This window comes from Oncorhynchus mykiss, chromosome 27 (assembly GCF_013265735.2).
Source record: "Oncorhynchus mykiss isolate Arlee chromosome 27, USDA_OmykA_1.1, whole genome shotgun sequence".
In the NCBI taxonomy this organism is placed as follows: domain Eukaryota; kingdom Metazoa; phylum Chordata; class Actinopteri; order Salmoniformes; family Salmonidae; genus Oncorhynchus; species Oncorhynchus mykiss.
This window is the reverse complement of record NC_048591.1, coordinates 38,467,329-38,481,770: the sequence shown is the minus strand read 5'-3', so window position 1 is coordinate 38,481,770 and position 14,442 is coordinate 38,467,329. Positions and strand designations below refer to the sequence as shown.

At 46.3% G+C, this 14,442-nt stretch overlaps 1 pseudogene; it reads right to left on the bottom strand.

The window, feature by feature from the left end:
- Positions 1-7,171: 7,171 nt before the first annotated feature.
- LOC110507217 lies at positions 7,172-11,853 on the bottom strand (annotated as a pseudogene).
- Positions 11,854-14,442: the final 2,589 nt, after the last annotated feature.

Below are 14,442 nucleotides of genomic sequence, written 5' to 3'. Positions count from 1 at the left end.
TATGTGTGTGCCTATGTGTGTGCCTGTGTGTGTGCCTATGTGTGTTCTCACCAGTGACGTTCTGCAGTTTGAGGAGGAAGTTGTTCCAGAACTGGCACTGATGAGCTGCACGCATCATTTGAGTGTGTAAAGGGAGGAGTTTAGGGTGATGTATTCCTATTGGTCCATGCAGGATGAAAAGTGTCCAGTTCTCTTCCTCTATGCCTGAATTCCTGCCAGGGAAAACACAACAACCAACAGATTATGCCAGAGAGAAACTTTACACTGACTTAAACATCTTATTGTTTGTTGTATTCATTGCCAGTCAAAAGATTCTACACACCTACTCAAGAGTTTTTCTTTATTTTGACTATTTTCTACATTGTAGAATAATAGTGAAGACATCAAAACAACGAAATAACACATATGGAATCAGGCAGTAACCGAAAAAGGTGTTAAACAAATCAAAATATATTTTATATTTGAGATTCTTCAAATTAGCCACATTTTGTCTTGATGACAGCTTTGCATACTCTTGGCATTATCTCAACCAGCTTCACCTGGAATGCTTTTCCACCAGTCTTAATCTTAAATGAGTTCCCACACATGCTAGGCACTTGTTGGCTGCTTTTCCTTAACTCTGCAGTCCAACTCAAACCAAACAATCTGAATTGGGTTGAGGTCGGGTGATTGTGGAGACCAGGTCATCTGATGCAGCACTCCATCACTCTTCTTCTTGGTCAAATAGCCCTTACACAGCCTGGAGGTCCTGTTGAAAACAAATGATAGTCCCAATAAGATAAACCAGATGTGATGGTGTATCGCTGCAGAATGCTGTGGTAGCCATGTTGTTTAAGTCTGCCCTGAATTATAAAGAAATCACTGACAGTGGCAGCAGCAAAGCAACCCCACACCATCACACCTCCTTCTCCATGCTTCACGGTGGGAACCACACATGCGGAGATAATCCATTCACTTGCTCTGAGTCTCACAAAGAAATGGCGGATGGAACCAAAAATCTCAGATTTCCACTGCTCTAATGTCCATTGCTCATCTTTCTTGGCCCAAGCAAGTCTCTTGTTATTATTTGTGTCCTTCAGTAGCTGTTTCTTTGCAGCAATTCGACCATGAAGGCCTGTTCACGCAGTATCCTCTGAACAGTTGATGCTGAGATGTTACTTGAACTCTGTGAAGCATATATTTGGGCTGCAATTTCTGAGGTTGGTAACTCTAATGAACTTATCCTCTCAGCAGAGGCAACTGGGTTTTCCTTTCCTGTGGCGTTCCTCATGACAGCCAGGTAACTCTAATGAACTTATCCTCTGCAGCAGAGGTAACTCTGGGTCATCCTTTCCTGTGGTGGTCCTCATGACAGCCAGGTAACTCTAATGAACTTATCCTCTGCAGCAGAGGTAACTCTGGGTCATCCTTTCCTGTGGTGGTCCTCATGACAGCCAGGTAACTCTAATGAACTTATCCTCTGCAGCAGAGGTAACTCTGGGTCATCCTTTCCTGTGGCGTTCCTCATGACATCCAGGTAACTCCAATGAACTTATCCTCTGCAGCAGAGGTAACTGGCTTTTCCTTTCCTGTGGTGGTCCTCATGACAGCCAGTTTCATCATAGCGCTTGATGGTTTTTGCGCTTGAAGGATATTTCAAAGTTCTTGACATTTTCAGGATTGGCTGACCTTCATGTCTTCAAGAAATTATGGACTGTCTTTCACTTTTCTTATTTGAGCTGTTATTGCCATAAAATCTACTTGGTCTTTTACCAAATAGGGCTATCTTCTGTATACCACCCCTTCCTTGTTACAACACAACTGATTGGCACAAACGCATTGAGAAAAGATATTCTACTAATTTACAAGGCACACCTGTTAATTGAAATGCATTCCAGGCCTCATGAAGCTGGCTGAGATAATGACAAGAGTTTGCAAAGCTGTCATCAAGGCAAAGGGTGTCCACTTTGAAGAATCTCAAATATCAAATATAATTTGATTTGTATAACACTTTTTTGGTTACTACCTGATTCCATATTTGATATTTCATGGTTTTGATGTCTTCACTAATGTTCTACCATGTAGAAAATAGTAAATATAAAGAAACACCCTAATTGAGTAGGTGTATGCAAACTTTTGACTGGAACTGTGTATATAATACACTGCTCAAAAAAAATAAGGGAACACTAACATAACACATCCTAGATCTGAATGAATTAAATATTCTTATTAAATACTTTTTTCTTTACATAGCTAAATGTGCTGACAACAAAATCACACAAAAATTATCATTGGAAATCAAATGTATCAACCCATGGAGGTCTGGATTTGGAGTCACACTCTAAATTAAAGTGGAAAACCACACTACAGGCTGATCCAGCTTTGATGTAATGTCCTTAAAACAAGTCAAAATGAGGCTCAGTGGTGTGTGTGGCCTCCAAGTGCCTGTATGACCTCCCCACAACACCTGGACATGCTCCTGATGAGGTGGCGGATGGTCTCCTGAGGGATCCCCTCCCAGACCTGGACTAAAGCATCCGCCAATTCCTGGACAGTCTGTGGTGCAACGTGGCGTTGGTGGATGGAGTGAGACATGATGTCCCAGATGTGCTCAATTGGATTCAGGTCTGGGGAACGGGCGGGCCAGTCCATAGCATCAATGCCTTCCTCTTGCAGGAACTGCTGACACACTCCAGCCACATGAGGTCTAGCATTGTCTTGCATTAGGAGGAACCCAGGGCCAACCGCACAAGCATATGGTCTCACAAGGGGTCTGAGGATCTCATCTCGGTACCTAATGGCAGTCAGGCTACCTCTGGCGATCACATGGAGGGCTGTGCGGCCCCCCAAAGAAATGCCACCCCACACCATGACTGAGCTGTTTAAAGGCACAGTCAACTTTGTGTATTTAAACTTCTGACCCACTGGAATTGTGATACAGTGAATTATAAATTAAATAATCTGTCTGTAAACAATTGTTGGAAAAATTAAAAAATGAGTAGATGTCCTAACCGACTTTCTAAAACTATAGTTTGTTAACAAGACATTTGTGGAGTGGTTGAAAAATGACGCCAACCTAAGTGTACGTAAACTTTCAACTTCAACTGTATACAATTTAAAAGATTGTACTGAGTTACAGTTCATATAAGAAATCAGTCAATTGAAATAAATGAATTAGACCCTAAATCTATGGATTTCACTTGACTGGGCAGGGGTACTCCCACTGGGGAGCCAGGCCCAGCCAATCAGAATATGTGACCCGTTTCTGGAAACTAGACGATTGTCACGGGTCACTACTTCATCGGAGAGCTGTTCCAATGCAACCTTTTTTGGGTGCAGAAATGCCTTCTGGAACATGTGAACTTTCATGTGCCTTAACAAGTAACTTGTATGTCATCGGTAAATATGAATAAAATGGGTATATTACGAGCCTAGTTGGTTTAGCCACAGAAAAAGGCAGAAACCATCCCGTTAGCCATGATTGGCTGACATAATGATTGGACTGGATGTGCCGAGAGATGAGTTTGGATTGGCCTGCCGTATAGCACGCTTCTGTCTATTTGAGCTGGTCAGTACGCCTAGGTAACGCCTCTCTAACGCTTTTTTATGTATCGCATAGTAAAACTGCATAAGTCTAATGTCAAGTTAAAGTGTACTGTTCGCTAGCTAACGTTACTAGTATGCTCTCCACTTTCTGGAGGACTGAGTTTTGAAATCAGTGGATTTCGAGTATGATAGGTAAGGAGATGGAGAAACCTGTATCTGGCTTAAATCTTCAAACTAACGGCAACCATGGCATCCAACATGAGACGCGTCCATCGATGATGTATAGAATTAAGAAAGTCTAGCTAGCTTAATTTTCAGATAATACACGTTTCTAATTTTGACTGAAAGTGTTTTCATTTCAAGTTAAAGTGTACGGATATCTAGCTACCTTTAGCTGGCTGGCTCACAGCTAATGTTATGTGTATGATCTTATTAGTCGTATCTTAGACCTATTTGCTTGACTAGATATAGCCTAATGTTAGCTTGCTTTCATTGAACCTGGTTGGTTAGCTATTTGCAGATTCGTGGTTCATTGTTTACCTAGCTAGCTAGCTAGCTACATGTCTTAACAAAGACTCCACTATGCAAGTATCCATTTCAATAGAATGTCTCTGCAACAACTGTTGATAGACTTACTACTTGGTTAATTTTCTTTGGCTATCGACTACAATTTCAGGCCACAGGTAAAATAGTCTAACTAGCTACATTTTCAGATATGTCACATTTCTAAATTTGACAGAAAGTGGTTTAATTTCAAGTTAAAGTGTACTGTAAGCTAGCTAGCTAACATCAGCTGTCGGGCTCGCTAGCTTACGTTACTTTTATGATCTTATTATTCGTAACTCCTAAGACCTATTTGCTTGACTAGTTACAGCCTAATGTTAGCCATTGAACTTGGTTGGGCAGCTACCTGCAGATTCATGCAGGGTTGTAACGTAATGAGTTGGGATTATGGTTCATTGTTTACCTAGCTAGCTAGCTACATGTCTTAACAAAAAACTCTGGTCAGAGTTTGCCATCACGCAGAATAATTGATGAATTTGCGAATGCTCAACACCTGTTGAATATGTTAGTAAATGTCAGCAAAAAAGCAGAATTAAATTGTTGCCAGGAGCACAGTTACAGTCACCAATGCTCTGACTAACATGAAAACAGCTTAACCAGCTCTGCTAGGGGTAGTAAAATGGTCAGAGTGGGATGTTCTCTCATTATGTGTCTGAAAGTAGCTAGCAAGCTCGCCATCAACCCTACTCAGATCAACCCTACTCCTTGGCCAGAGTGTCCAGTTTGCGCTTGAACGCGCTGAGAGCGAAACGCTATGAATTTACAACACTCACCAACTCACTGGATAACATAACAGCCTAAACAGCTTGGGTGAGTATTGTTCAGTGAGCTGTATTCTCTTTTGTGTCTGGTAGTAGCTAGCAAGTTAGCTTGGGTGCTTGACTGCTGTTGTTAGTACAGAACGCTCAGATCAGCCCTTAAAGAGATGGGTGGGGATAAAACTTAAGATGGTGTGAATGATACTGAATGAGTGTAGACAAAAAAGTGCTTTCCAGTAGTATAACCAAAACATTAAAAGGCCATTCTCTCAAAAAGTTTATCAACTTTCAAAGCAAAATTACTTTGACATTGTTCCTGAACTGTAGGGTATGATACATTTTGTAGCTCTGGGTCTCTACTTTTTTCCAATGTAAAAAAACTGAATTTCAAATGTTGCTACATAAGATTGATTTCTGCCTGCCGGTCGGTCACATATTATGTTTTCTCCCACAAAAGGGCTTTATTACTGACAGAAAAACTCCTCAGTTTTATCAGCTGCCTGGGTGGCTGGTCTCAGACGGTCCAGAAGGTAAAAAAGCCATATGTAGATGTCCTTGGCTGGCGTGGTTACACGTGGTCTGCGGTTGTGAGTTCGGTTGGACGTAATGCCAAATTCTCAAAAATTATGTTGGTTCCAGCTCTGGTGGACATTCCTGCAGGCAGCTTGACAATTGCATGCTCTCTCAAAACTTCTGGCATTGTCTTGTGTGACAAAATTACACATTTGTGGCCTTTTATTGTCCCCTCGCACAAACGTTTTGTGTGTATGGACCATTTTTGGGATCTTTTATTTCAGCTCATAAAATATGGGACCAGCACTTTACATGTTGCTCTTTATAATTTTGTTCAGTATACAGTGCCTTTGGAAAGTATTCAGACCCCTTGACTTTTTCCACATTTTGTTACGTTACACCCTTATTCTAAAATCGATTAAAACACTTTTTTTTCTACACACAATATCCCATAATGGCAAAGGAAATACAGGTTGTTAGAAATTTTTGCAAATATATTACAAAGAAAAAAATCACATTTTAAAGGCACCTAGAAGTACCTTTGGAAGCAACTGGAGCCTTGAGTCTTCATGGGTATGGGTATGACACTACAAACTTCGCCCATGTGTATTTGGGGAGTTTCTGCAATTCTTCTGTGCAGATCCTCTCAAGATTTGTGAGGTTGGATGGGGAGCACTGCTGCATAGCTATTTTCAGGTCTCTCCAGAGATGTTCAATCGGGTTCAAGTCTAGGCTCTGGCTGGGCCACTCAAGGACATTCAGAGACTTGTTCCGAAGCCACGCCTTCATTGTCTTGGCTGTGTGCTTAGGGTCGTTGTCCTGTTGGAAGGAGAACCTTCAACCCAGTCTGAGGTACTGAGCGCTCTGGAGCAGGTTTCATTCAAGGATGTCTCTGTACTTTGCTCCTATCATCTTTGTCTCGATTCTGACTAGTCCCTCGGTCTCTGCTGCTGAAAAACATCTCCACAGCATGATGCTGTCACCACCATGCTTCACTGTGGGGAAGAGCCGTCTGTTTCTCAAACTAAACACTCTAATGTACGTGTCCTCTTGCTCAGTTGTGCACCGAGGCCTCCCACTCCTCTTTTTATTTTGGTTAGTGCCAGTTTGCGCTTTTCTGTAAAGGGAGTAGTACACAGCTTTGTACGAGATTCTCAGTTTGATGGCAATTTCACGCATGGGATAGCCTTCATTTCCCAGAACAAGAATAGACTGATGAGTTTCAGAAGAAAGTAATTTGTTTTTGGCCATTTTGAGCCTGTAATCGAACCCACAAATGCTAATGCTCCAGATATTCAACTAGTCTAAAGATGGCCAGTTTTATTGCTTCTTTAAACATCACAATAGCTTTCAGCTGTACTAACATAATTGCAAAATGGTTTTCTAATGATCCATTAGCCTTTTAAAATTATAAACTTGGATTAGTTAACACAATGTGCCATTGGAACATAAGAGTGATGGTTGCTGATAATGGGCCTCTGTATGCCGGTGTAGATATTCCATTAAAACATTTAGCCGTTTCAAGAAAAACAGTCATTTACAACATTAACATTGACTATACTGTATTTCTAGGCAATGTTATGTTATTTTAATGGACAAAACAATAGATTTTCTTTCAACAACAAGGACATTTCTAAGTGACCCCAAACTTGTGAAAGGTAGTGTATATTTGATACATTTTAGAATAAGACTGTAACCAATCACAATGTGGAAAAAGTCAACGTTTCTGAATACTTTCCCAATGTGTTGTATAAGAGGCCTCACCTGGTCTCAGCCATGTCTATCTATATAACATCTATATGAGGTCTCTCTCACCCGGTCCTACCCATGTTGGCCCAGGACTTCATCATCCTCCTGCTCATGACCACTTCCTCCTCTATGTATCCCAGGGAACTGTGCAGCGGCATTCCAAAGATAAACGCAATCTCATAGCCTTGCATCACGCCCATCCACACCGGCCAGGGATTGTTGGAGGAGTGGTGGTCAAACAGGAAGAGGCAGGCCTTACCCTCCCCCTCCCCCCCCCTCGTGTTCTGCGTGTAGGTATGGTGATGATCAGAGAGTTCATTACAAACTGAGCAGAAGGGGCCAAATACTAACTTTACAACTCAACATTCCATGTAAATAATACGTTGACTTACATTCAAGATTTGTGGCAAATATTAGAGCAGAGCTCTCCAACCTTGTTCTTGGAGAGCTACCGTCCTGTACGTTTTCACTCCAACCCTAATTTAATGCATCTGATTCTAATAATTAGCTGGTTGATAAAATGAATCAGGTTAGTTACAATGGGGGTTGGATAAAAAATGTATAAGAGGGTAGCTCTCCTGGTACAGAGTTGGAGAGCCCTGCATTAGAGCTTTGTGGAACTCTTCAATATGTTGTCCTTACCTCTGGGCCAATAAAATCACGATTCTTCATCCCACTATTCTCATCTCTCCATTCAGTGTACTGTACTGGAAGATGGCCATCTCCCTTGTGACATCACCAAACCCCATAAACACTAGGTCCACCCCTTTCAGGAAGTCCTCCCTGCTGATCAGGCTCTGGCTAGTGATGTCATATCCCCGTGCCCCGTAAACCAGGAAGTGGGTCCACTCATCTTGGTTCGAACCAATCAGCACCTCTGTCTTCAGGAAGTTGCCCGTCCGGAGCATAATCTATAGGACCTGACAGAGAAGATTAGACATTATGACATAATGCCATTGGAAACATACATGAACGTCAACTGCTTGTTTGTTCAGCGCCTTTTGGCCCTACAAGCAATCCACAGATTCACACACACCTCGGGCATGTCTGGTAGAAAGTCTTGGTCGACAGAAGGGGTGAATGGCAATGCTATGAGTGCGGGGAGAGACAGGACAGTGTACTGCTGTTTGATGATATTCTCTCTGTAGACACTGCTCCAGGACAGCCAGAGGTGTCAGGGGACAAACCCATCAGCCTACCCAGGGACAGGGTCCTGTTCCAGGCCTGCTGTTGAGTCATGACAGCCAATGGAGTGTTAGGGGAACCACTCTGTAGTTTCGCCCTGTTGAACAGACCATGGCTGCCAGGGGAGAGGAGATGGAGACCCACAGATGCAGCCAACATAAAAAAGGAGATTAATTAAACATGGTAAAACAAAGAATAAGAATAAAAAAGAGTGATAGAAAATAAAGCTGAGTAACTTTTGAAGGGTCTCTGCCAAAGGCAGTGATGTTATTGGCTACCCAGTACAGAGCCACGCGCTGGTCATGCATTCCATCATCGCCACGGACAACCTCGCTATCAGGAAGAGACTGGAAATACAACGGACCGAGCCTGTGTCCAATCAAAACAAACTTTATTATTGGTGTACATTGCAAACATAAATATAAGTATATTAGTTTCACTTCATAGTTCCAGGACAGTGCCTGTAGTGAAAACACCCCCATAGAGCCACATCATGACAGGAGCCAATGAGGAACCAGGGGAGGAGCTCTTGGAACGTTTAGGGTGTGTTCATTTGGGGACGAGTCCATATGTTGAGGTAGAGACAGTCTTCACTCATCTTGCTGTTGGGGTTCCACATCTCAACTCCACAGAACCCTGGGAGTAAGGAATTCATAGTCAAACACGTGTAGTTAACAACTTGATTACAAAACGACATTGAGCATGTTTACATACACAGTAATAATTTGATACTAAACGGATTATGTTAGTAAACAGATTATGCAATAAACACCTTACTCTGCTTATCTTAATCAAAATCGAAGTAAGCCTATGCTGATTAAAACACCTGGTTTTCTAAACAATCTTTCAAATGATTAGGACATGTAAACACCTTAATGGGCGTTCCAGCAGTGTATGTGATCTGAGCATGTTCCAGCACCAGCCAAGCGAGCCTCCCTCTTTGTGAAGTGAAGTGAGTTTGGAACAACTGAATGTGTTGGTCTTAGAAGTAGTTTTCACATATAAACTTTAGATGTCCGAACTCAGAATCAAATATGCTTCCCAAAAATAACATGGTCACTGTGGTAGAATGTTTATATAGATAGGAGATGTTCTGCATTTATCAGAGTGACATCAGGTCTCCTGATCTCAGATGTGTCCATGTAAACAAGATTATTAGGGGAATCATTCTTTTTACAAAACATGAAAAACATTTTAAACAAACTATTATATTAACCTGACTATCCACAATGATTACATTATTGTGTGCCCATAACCGTACTCAATGACTGTAGACAGTCACTAACATCAACAGGTTTAAAGGCACACAAACATATGCAGTACATTCATGTATATGTAATAAGATGTGTTTGTTTACCATACAGGCCTACGTCATCCTTCTGATGTCAAATCCCTACAAGGAAAAGTTGTATTCTGGGGTTGGAAGGAGTTGGAGTTGCGTGTAGTGTGTTTTACACTGGTCCACCTCTTTGAAGGCTTAGTAGGATGAAAACACAGTTCCCCAACCGAGGGGGTTTCAAATAGGGAATTCCCAGGAATGCTCTGACACATCCACCACTTGGCACAGGAAGCTGAGTGCCCCGAACTCTGCCACGGTTTGTGGCAACAATGAGGTCATCAACCTGAGCCACTGAGTCCGGGAGATTGTGGAACAGCAGGAGTGACAGGGGGATGTGTGTTTGGGAATGGTCACCATGGTAACATGTTCATGTCTGGAGAGGTCAAAACACATTGAAGATTTTGGAAGTCGACACAAATATACATTTTGGTACGAAGATTAATAGACACTCACACATCAAGAAACACACGCACAACAAACACACATCAAGAAACACACATCAGGAAACACACACTCAAGAAATGCATGCGCAACAAACATGCATCTAGACACATACATCAACAAACACACATCAACAAACACATCAGGAAACATACATCAGCAAATATACTTCAGGAAACACACGCACAACAAACACACATCAACAAACACACATCAGGAAACACACATCAACAAACACACATCAACAAACACACATCAACAAACACATCAGGAAATATACTTCAGGAAACACACGCACAACAAACACACATCAACAAACACACATCAACAAACACATCAGGAAACATACATCAGGAAATATACTTCAGGAAACACACGCACAACAAACACACATCAACAAACACACATCAACAAACACACATCAACAAACACACATCAGGAAACACACATCAACAAACACACATCAACAAACACACATCAACAAACACACATCAACAAACACATCAGGAAATATACTTCAGGAAACACATGCACAACAAACACACATCAACAAACACACATCAGGAAACACACATCAGGAAACACACGCACAACAAACACACATCAACAAACACACATCAACAAACACACATCAACAAACACACATCAGGAAACACAAATGAAAAGCACACATCATCAAACACACACAGAACAAACACAAGCACACACTATTACTCAGTAAAAGTAGGAGATGATTGATATAGTTAGAAATCCATTAGTTTGTTGAAGCATTCAAGATTTTCCAAAGATTGCCACTGGCTTCAACAAGCACAGAACAAGTAGGGCAGAGGGAGTGAGGGAGACTGACAGCTATTAATGACACCTTGAATTCAGCTGATTTCAGGATGAGACTATGTGAGCGGGTGCACAGTGGGAGATGATCAGATCTCTCCTTCTGACTCTTTCAACACCGGACAGGCAGAAACCCACCCGCCTGCATCTTCTTCCCAATACAGATTACTCAGCTGAAAGTGGGAAACAAATTCATATCTAAAATTAGAGAGCGTGATTGCTTGTTGTGATATTGGACAAATCCTGGATTAATCAGGTCTGCACTGACCAGACAGATTATCCCAGCAGTCTCACATGACCTCAGAGGCAGAATAAATAGAACTGGCAGGCATGATATCAATTCCATATCTACCTTTTCTCATGGACTTTAAATGAAACCCAACCTAGATGGCTGCTGTGTTTGTGGAAATAGCTTACCTGTGCAGTTGAAATATGTTTCTGACTCAAATATATCAAATATGCTGTGCAAATATGCTGTGGTGTGGTATGCTGTGCTGTGGTGTGGTATGCTGTGCTGTGGTGTGGTATGCTGTGGTGTGGTGTGGCGTGGTGTGGCGTGTTGTAGCGAGGTGTGGCGTGCTGTAGCGTGGTGTGGCGTGCTGTAGCGTGGTGTGGTGTGGTGTGGCGTGCTGTAGCGTGGTGTGGTGTGGCGTGCTGTAGCGTGGTGTGGTGTGGCATGCTGTAGCGTGGTGTGGCCTGCTGTAGCGTGGTGTGGTGTGGTGTGGCGTGCTGTAGCGTGGTGTGGTGTGGTGTGACGTGCTGTAGCGTGGTGTGGCCTGCTGTAGCGTGGTGTGGCGTGCTGTAGCGTGCTGTAGCGTGCTGTAGCGTGGTGTGGTGTGGTGTGGCGTGGTGTGGTGTGGAGTGGTGTGGCGTGGCGTGGTGTGGCGTGGTGTGGCGTGCTGTGGCGTGCTGTAGCGTGCTGTAGCGTGGTGTGGCGTGGTGTGGCATGGTGTGGTGTGAAGTGGTGTGGTGTGGCGTGCTATAGCGTGCTGTAGCGTGCTGTAGCGTGGTGTGGCGTGGTGTGGCGTGGTGTGGTGTGAAGTGGTGTGGTGTGGCGTGCTATAGCGTGCTGTAGCGTGCTGTAGCGTGGTGTGGCGTGGCGTGGCGTGGCGTGGTGTGATGTGGTGTGGCGTGGTGTGGCGTGGCGTGGTGTGGCGTGGTGTAGCGTGGCGTGGTGTGGCGTGGCGTGGTGTGGCGTGGCGTGGTGTGGTGTGGTGTGGTGTGGCGTGGTGTGGCGTGGTGTGGCGTGGTGTGGCGTGATGTGGCGTGGTGTGGTGTGGCGTGGTGTGGCGTGCTATAGCGAGGTGTGGCGTGCTGTAGCGTGGTGTGGCGTGCTGTAGCGTGTTGTGGTGTGGTGTGGCGTGCTGTAGTGTGGTGTGGTGTGGTGTGGCGTGCTGTAGCGTGGTGTGGCCTGCTGTAGCGTGGTGTGGTGTGGTGTGGTGTGGCGTGCTGTAGCGTGGTGTGGCGTGGTGTGGCGTGGCGTGGTGTGGCGTGGTGTGGAGTGCTGTAGCGTGGTGTGGCGTGGTGTGGCGTGGCGTGCTGTAGCGTGCTGTTGCGTGCTGTGGCGTGGTGTGGCGTGGTGTGGTGTGGCGTGCTGTAGCGTGCTGTAGCGTGGTGTGGTGTGGTGTGGCGTGGTGTGGTGTGGCGTGGTGTGGTGTGGTGTGGCGTGCTGTAGCGTGGTGTGGGGTGCTGTAGCGTGGTGTGGTGTGGCGTGGTGTGAGGTGGTGTGGCGTGGTGTGGTGTGGCGTGGCGTGAGGTGGCGTGGTGTGGTGTGGCGTGGTGTGGTGTGGCGTGGTGTGGCGTGAGGTGGTGTGGCGTGGCGTGAGGTGGTGTGGCGTGGTGTGGCGTGGTGTGGCGTGAGGTGGTGTGGCGTGGTGTGGTGTGGCGTGCTGTAGCGTGCTGTAGCGTGGTGTGGTGTGGCGTGGTGTGGCGTGGTGTGGTGAGGCGTGGTGTGGCGTGGTGTGGTGTGGCGTGTTGTGGTGTGGCGTGGCGTGGTGTGGCGTGGTGTGGCGTGGTGTAGCGTGGTGTGGCGTGGCGTGGTGTGGCGTGGTGTGGTGTGGTGTGGTGTAGCGTGGTGTGGCGTGGTGTGGCGTGGTGTGGTGTGGTGTGGTGTAGAGTGGCGTGGCGTGGTGTGGCGTGGTGTAGCGTAGCGTGGTGTGGCGTGGTGTGGCATGGTGTGGTGTAGCGTGGTGTGGCGTGGCGTGCTGTAGCGTGCTGTAGCGTGCTGTAGCGTAGTGTTGCGTGGTGTGGTGTGGTGTGGCGTGGTGTGGCATGGTGTGGCGTGGTGTGGCGTGGCGTGGTGTGGTGTGGTGTAGCGTGGTGTGGCGTGGCGTGCTGTAGCGTGGTGTAGCGTGGTGTGGTGTGGCGTGCTGTAGCGTGCTGTAGCGTGGTGTGGCGTGGTGTGTTGTGGCGTGCTGTAGCGCGCTGTAGCGTGCTGCAGCGTGGTGTGGCGTGGCGTGCTGTAGCGTGCTGTAGCGTGGTGTAGCGTGGTGTGGCGTGGCATGCTGTAGCGTGCTGTAGCGTGCTGTAGCGTGGTGTGGCGTGGCGTGCTGTAGCGTGCTGTAGCGTGCTGTGGCGTGGTGTGGCGGTGTGTGGTGTGGCGTGCTGTAGCGTGCTGTTGCGTGGTGTAGCGTGGTGTGGCGTGGCGTGCTGTAGCGTGCTGTAGCGTGCTGTAGCGTGGTGTAGCGTGCTGTAGCGTGCTGTAGCGTGCTGTAGCGTAGTGTTGCGTGGTGTGGTGTGGTGTGGCGTGGTGTGGCATGGTTTGGCGTGGTGTGGCGTGGCGTGGTGTGGTGTGGTGTAGCGTGGTGTGGCGTGGCGTGCTGTAGCGTGCTGTAGCGTGGTGTGGTGTGGCGTGCTGTAGCGTGCTGTAGCGTGGTGTGGCGTGGTGTGTTGTGGCGTGCTGTAGCGTGCTGTAGCGTGCTGTAGCGTGGTGTGGCGTGGCGTGCTGTAGCGTGCTGTAGCGTGGTGTAGCGTGGTGTGGCGTGGCGTGCTGTAGCGTGCTGTAGCGTGCTGTAGCGTGGTGTGGCGTGGCGTGCTGTAGCGTGCTGTAGCGTGCTGTGGCGTGGTGTGGCGGTGTGTGGTGTGGCGTGCTGTAGCGTGCTGTTGCGTGGTGTAGCGTGGTGTGGCGTGGCGTGCTGGAGCGTGCTGTAGCGTGCTGTAGCGTGGTGTAGCGTGCTGTAGCGTGCTGTAGCGTGGTGTAGCGTGGTGTGGCGTGGTGTGCTGTAGCGTGCTGTAGCGTGCTGTAGCGTGGTGTGGCGCGGTGTAGCGTGGTGTGGCGTGGCGTGGCGTGCTGTAGCGTGCTGTAGCGTGCTGTAGCGAGGTGTAGCGTGCTGTAGCGTGCTGTAGCGTGCTGTAGTGTGCTGTAGCGTGCTGTAGCGTGGTGTGGCGTGGTGTGGCGTGGTGTGGTGTGGCGTGGCCCGAGAGAAATAAAGGAGAAATAGACCATATCTTATTACTTCTTATCATAATCAATATCACCTTCCCAAACCATATGACAACACACACACACACACACACACACACACACACACACACATA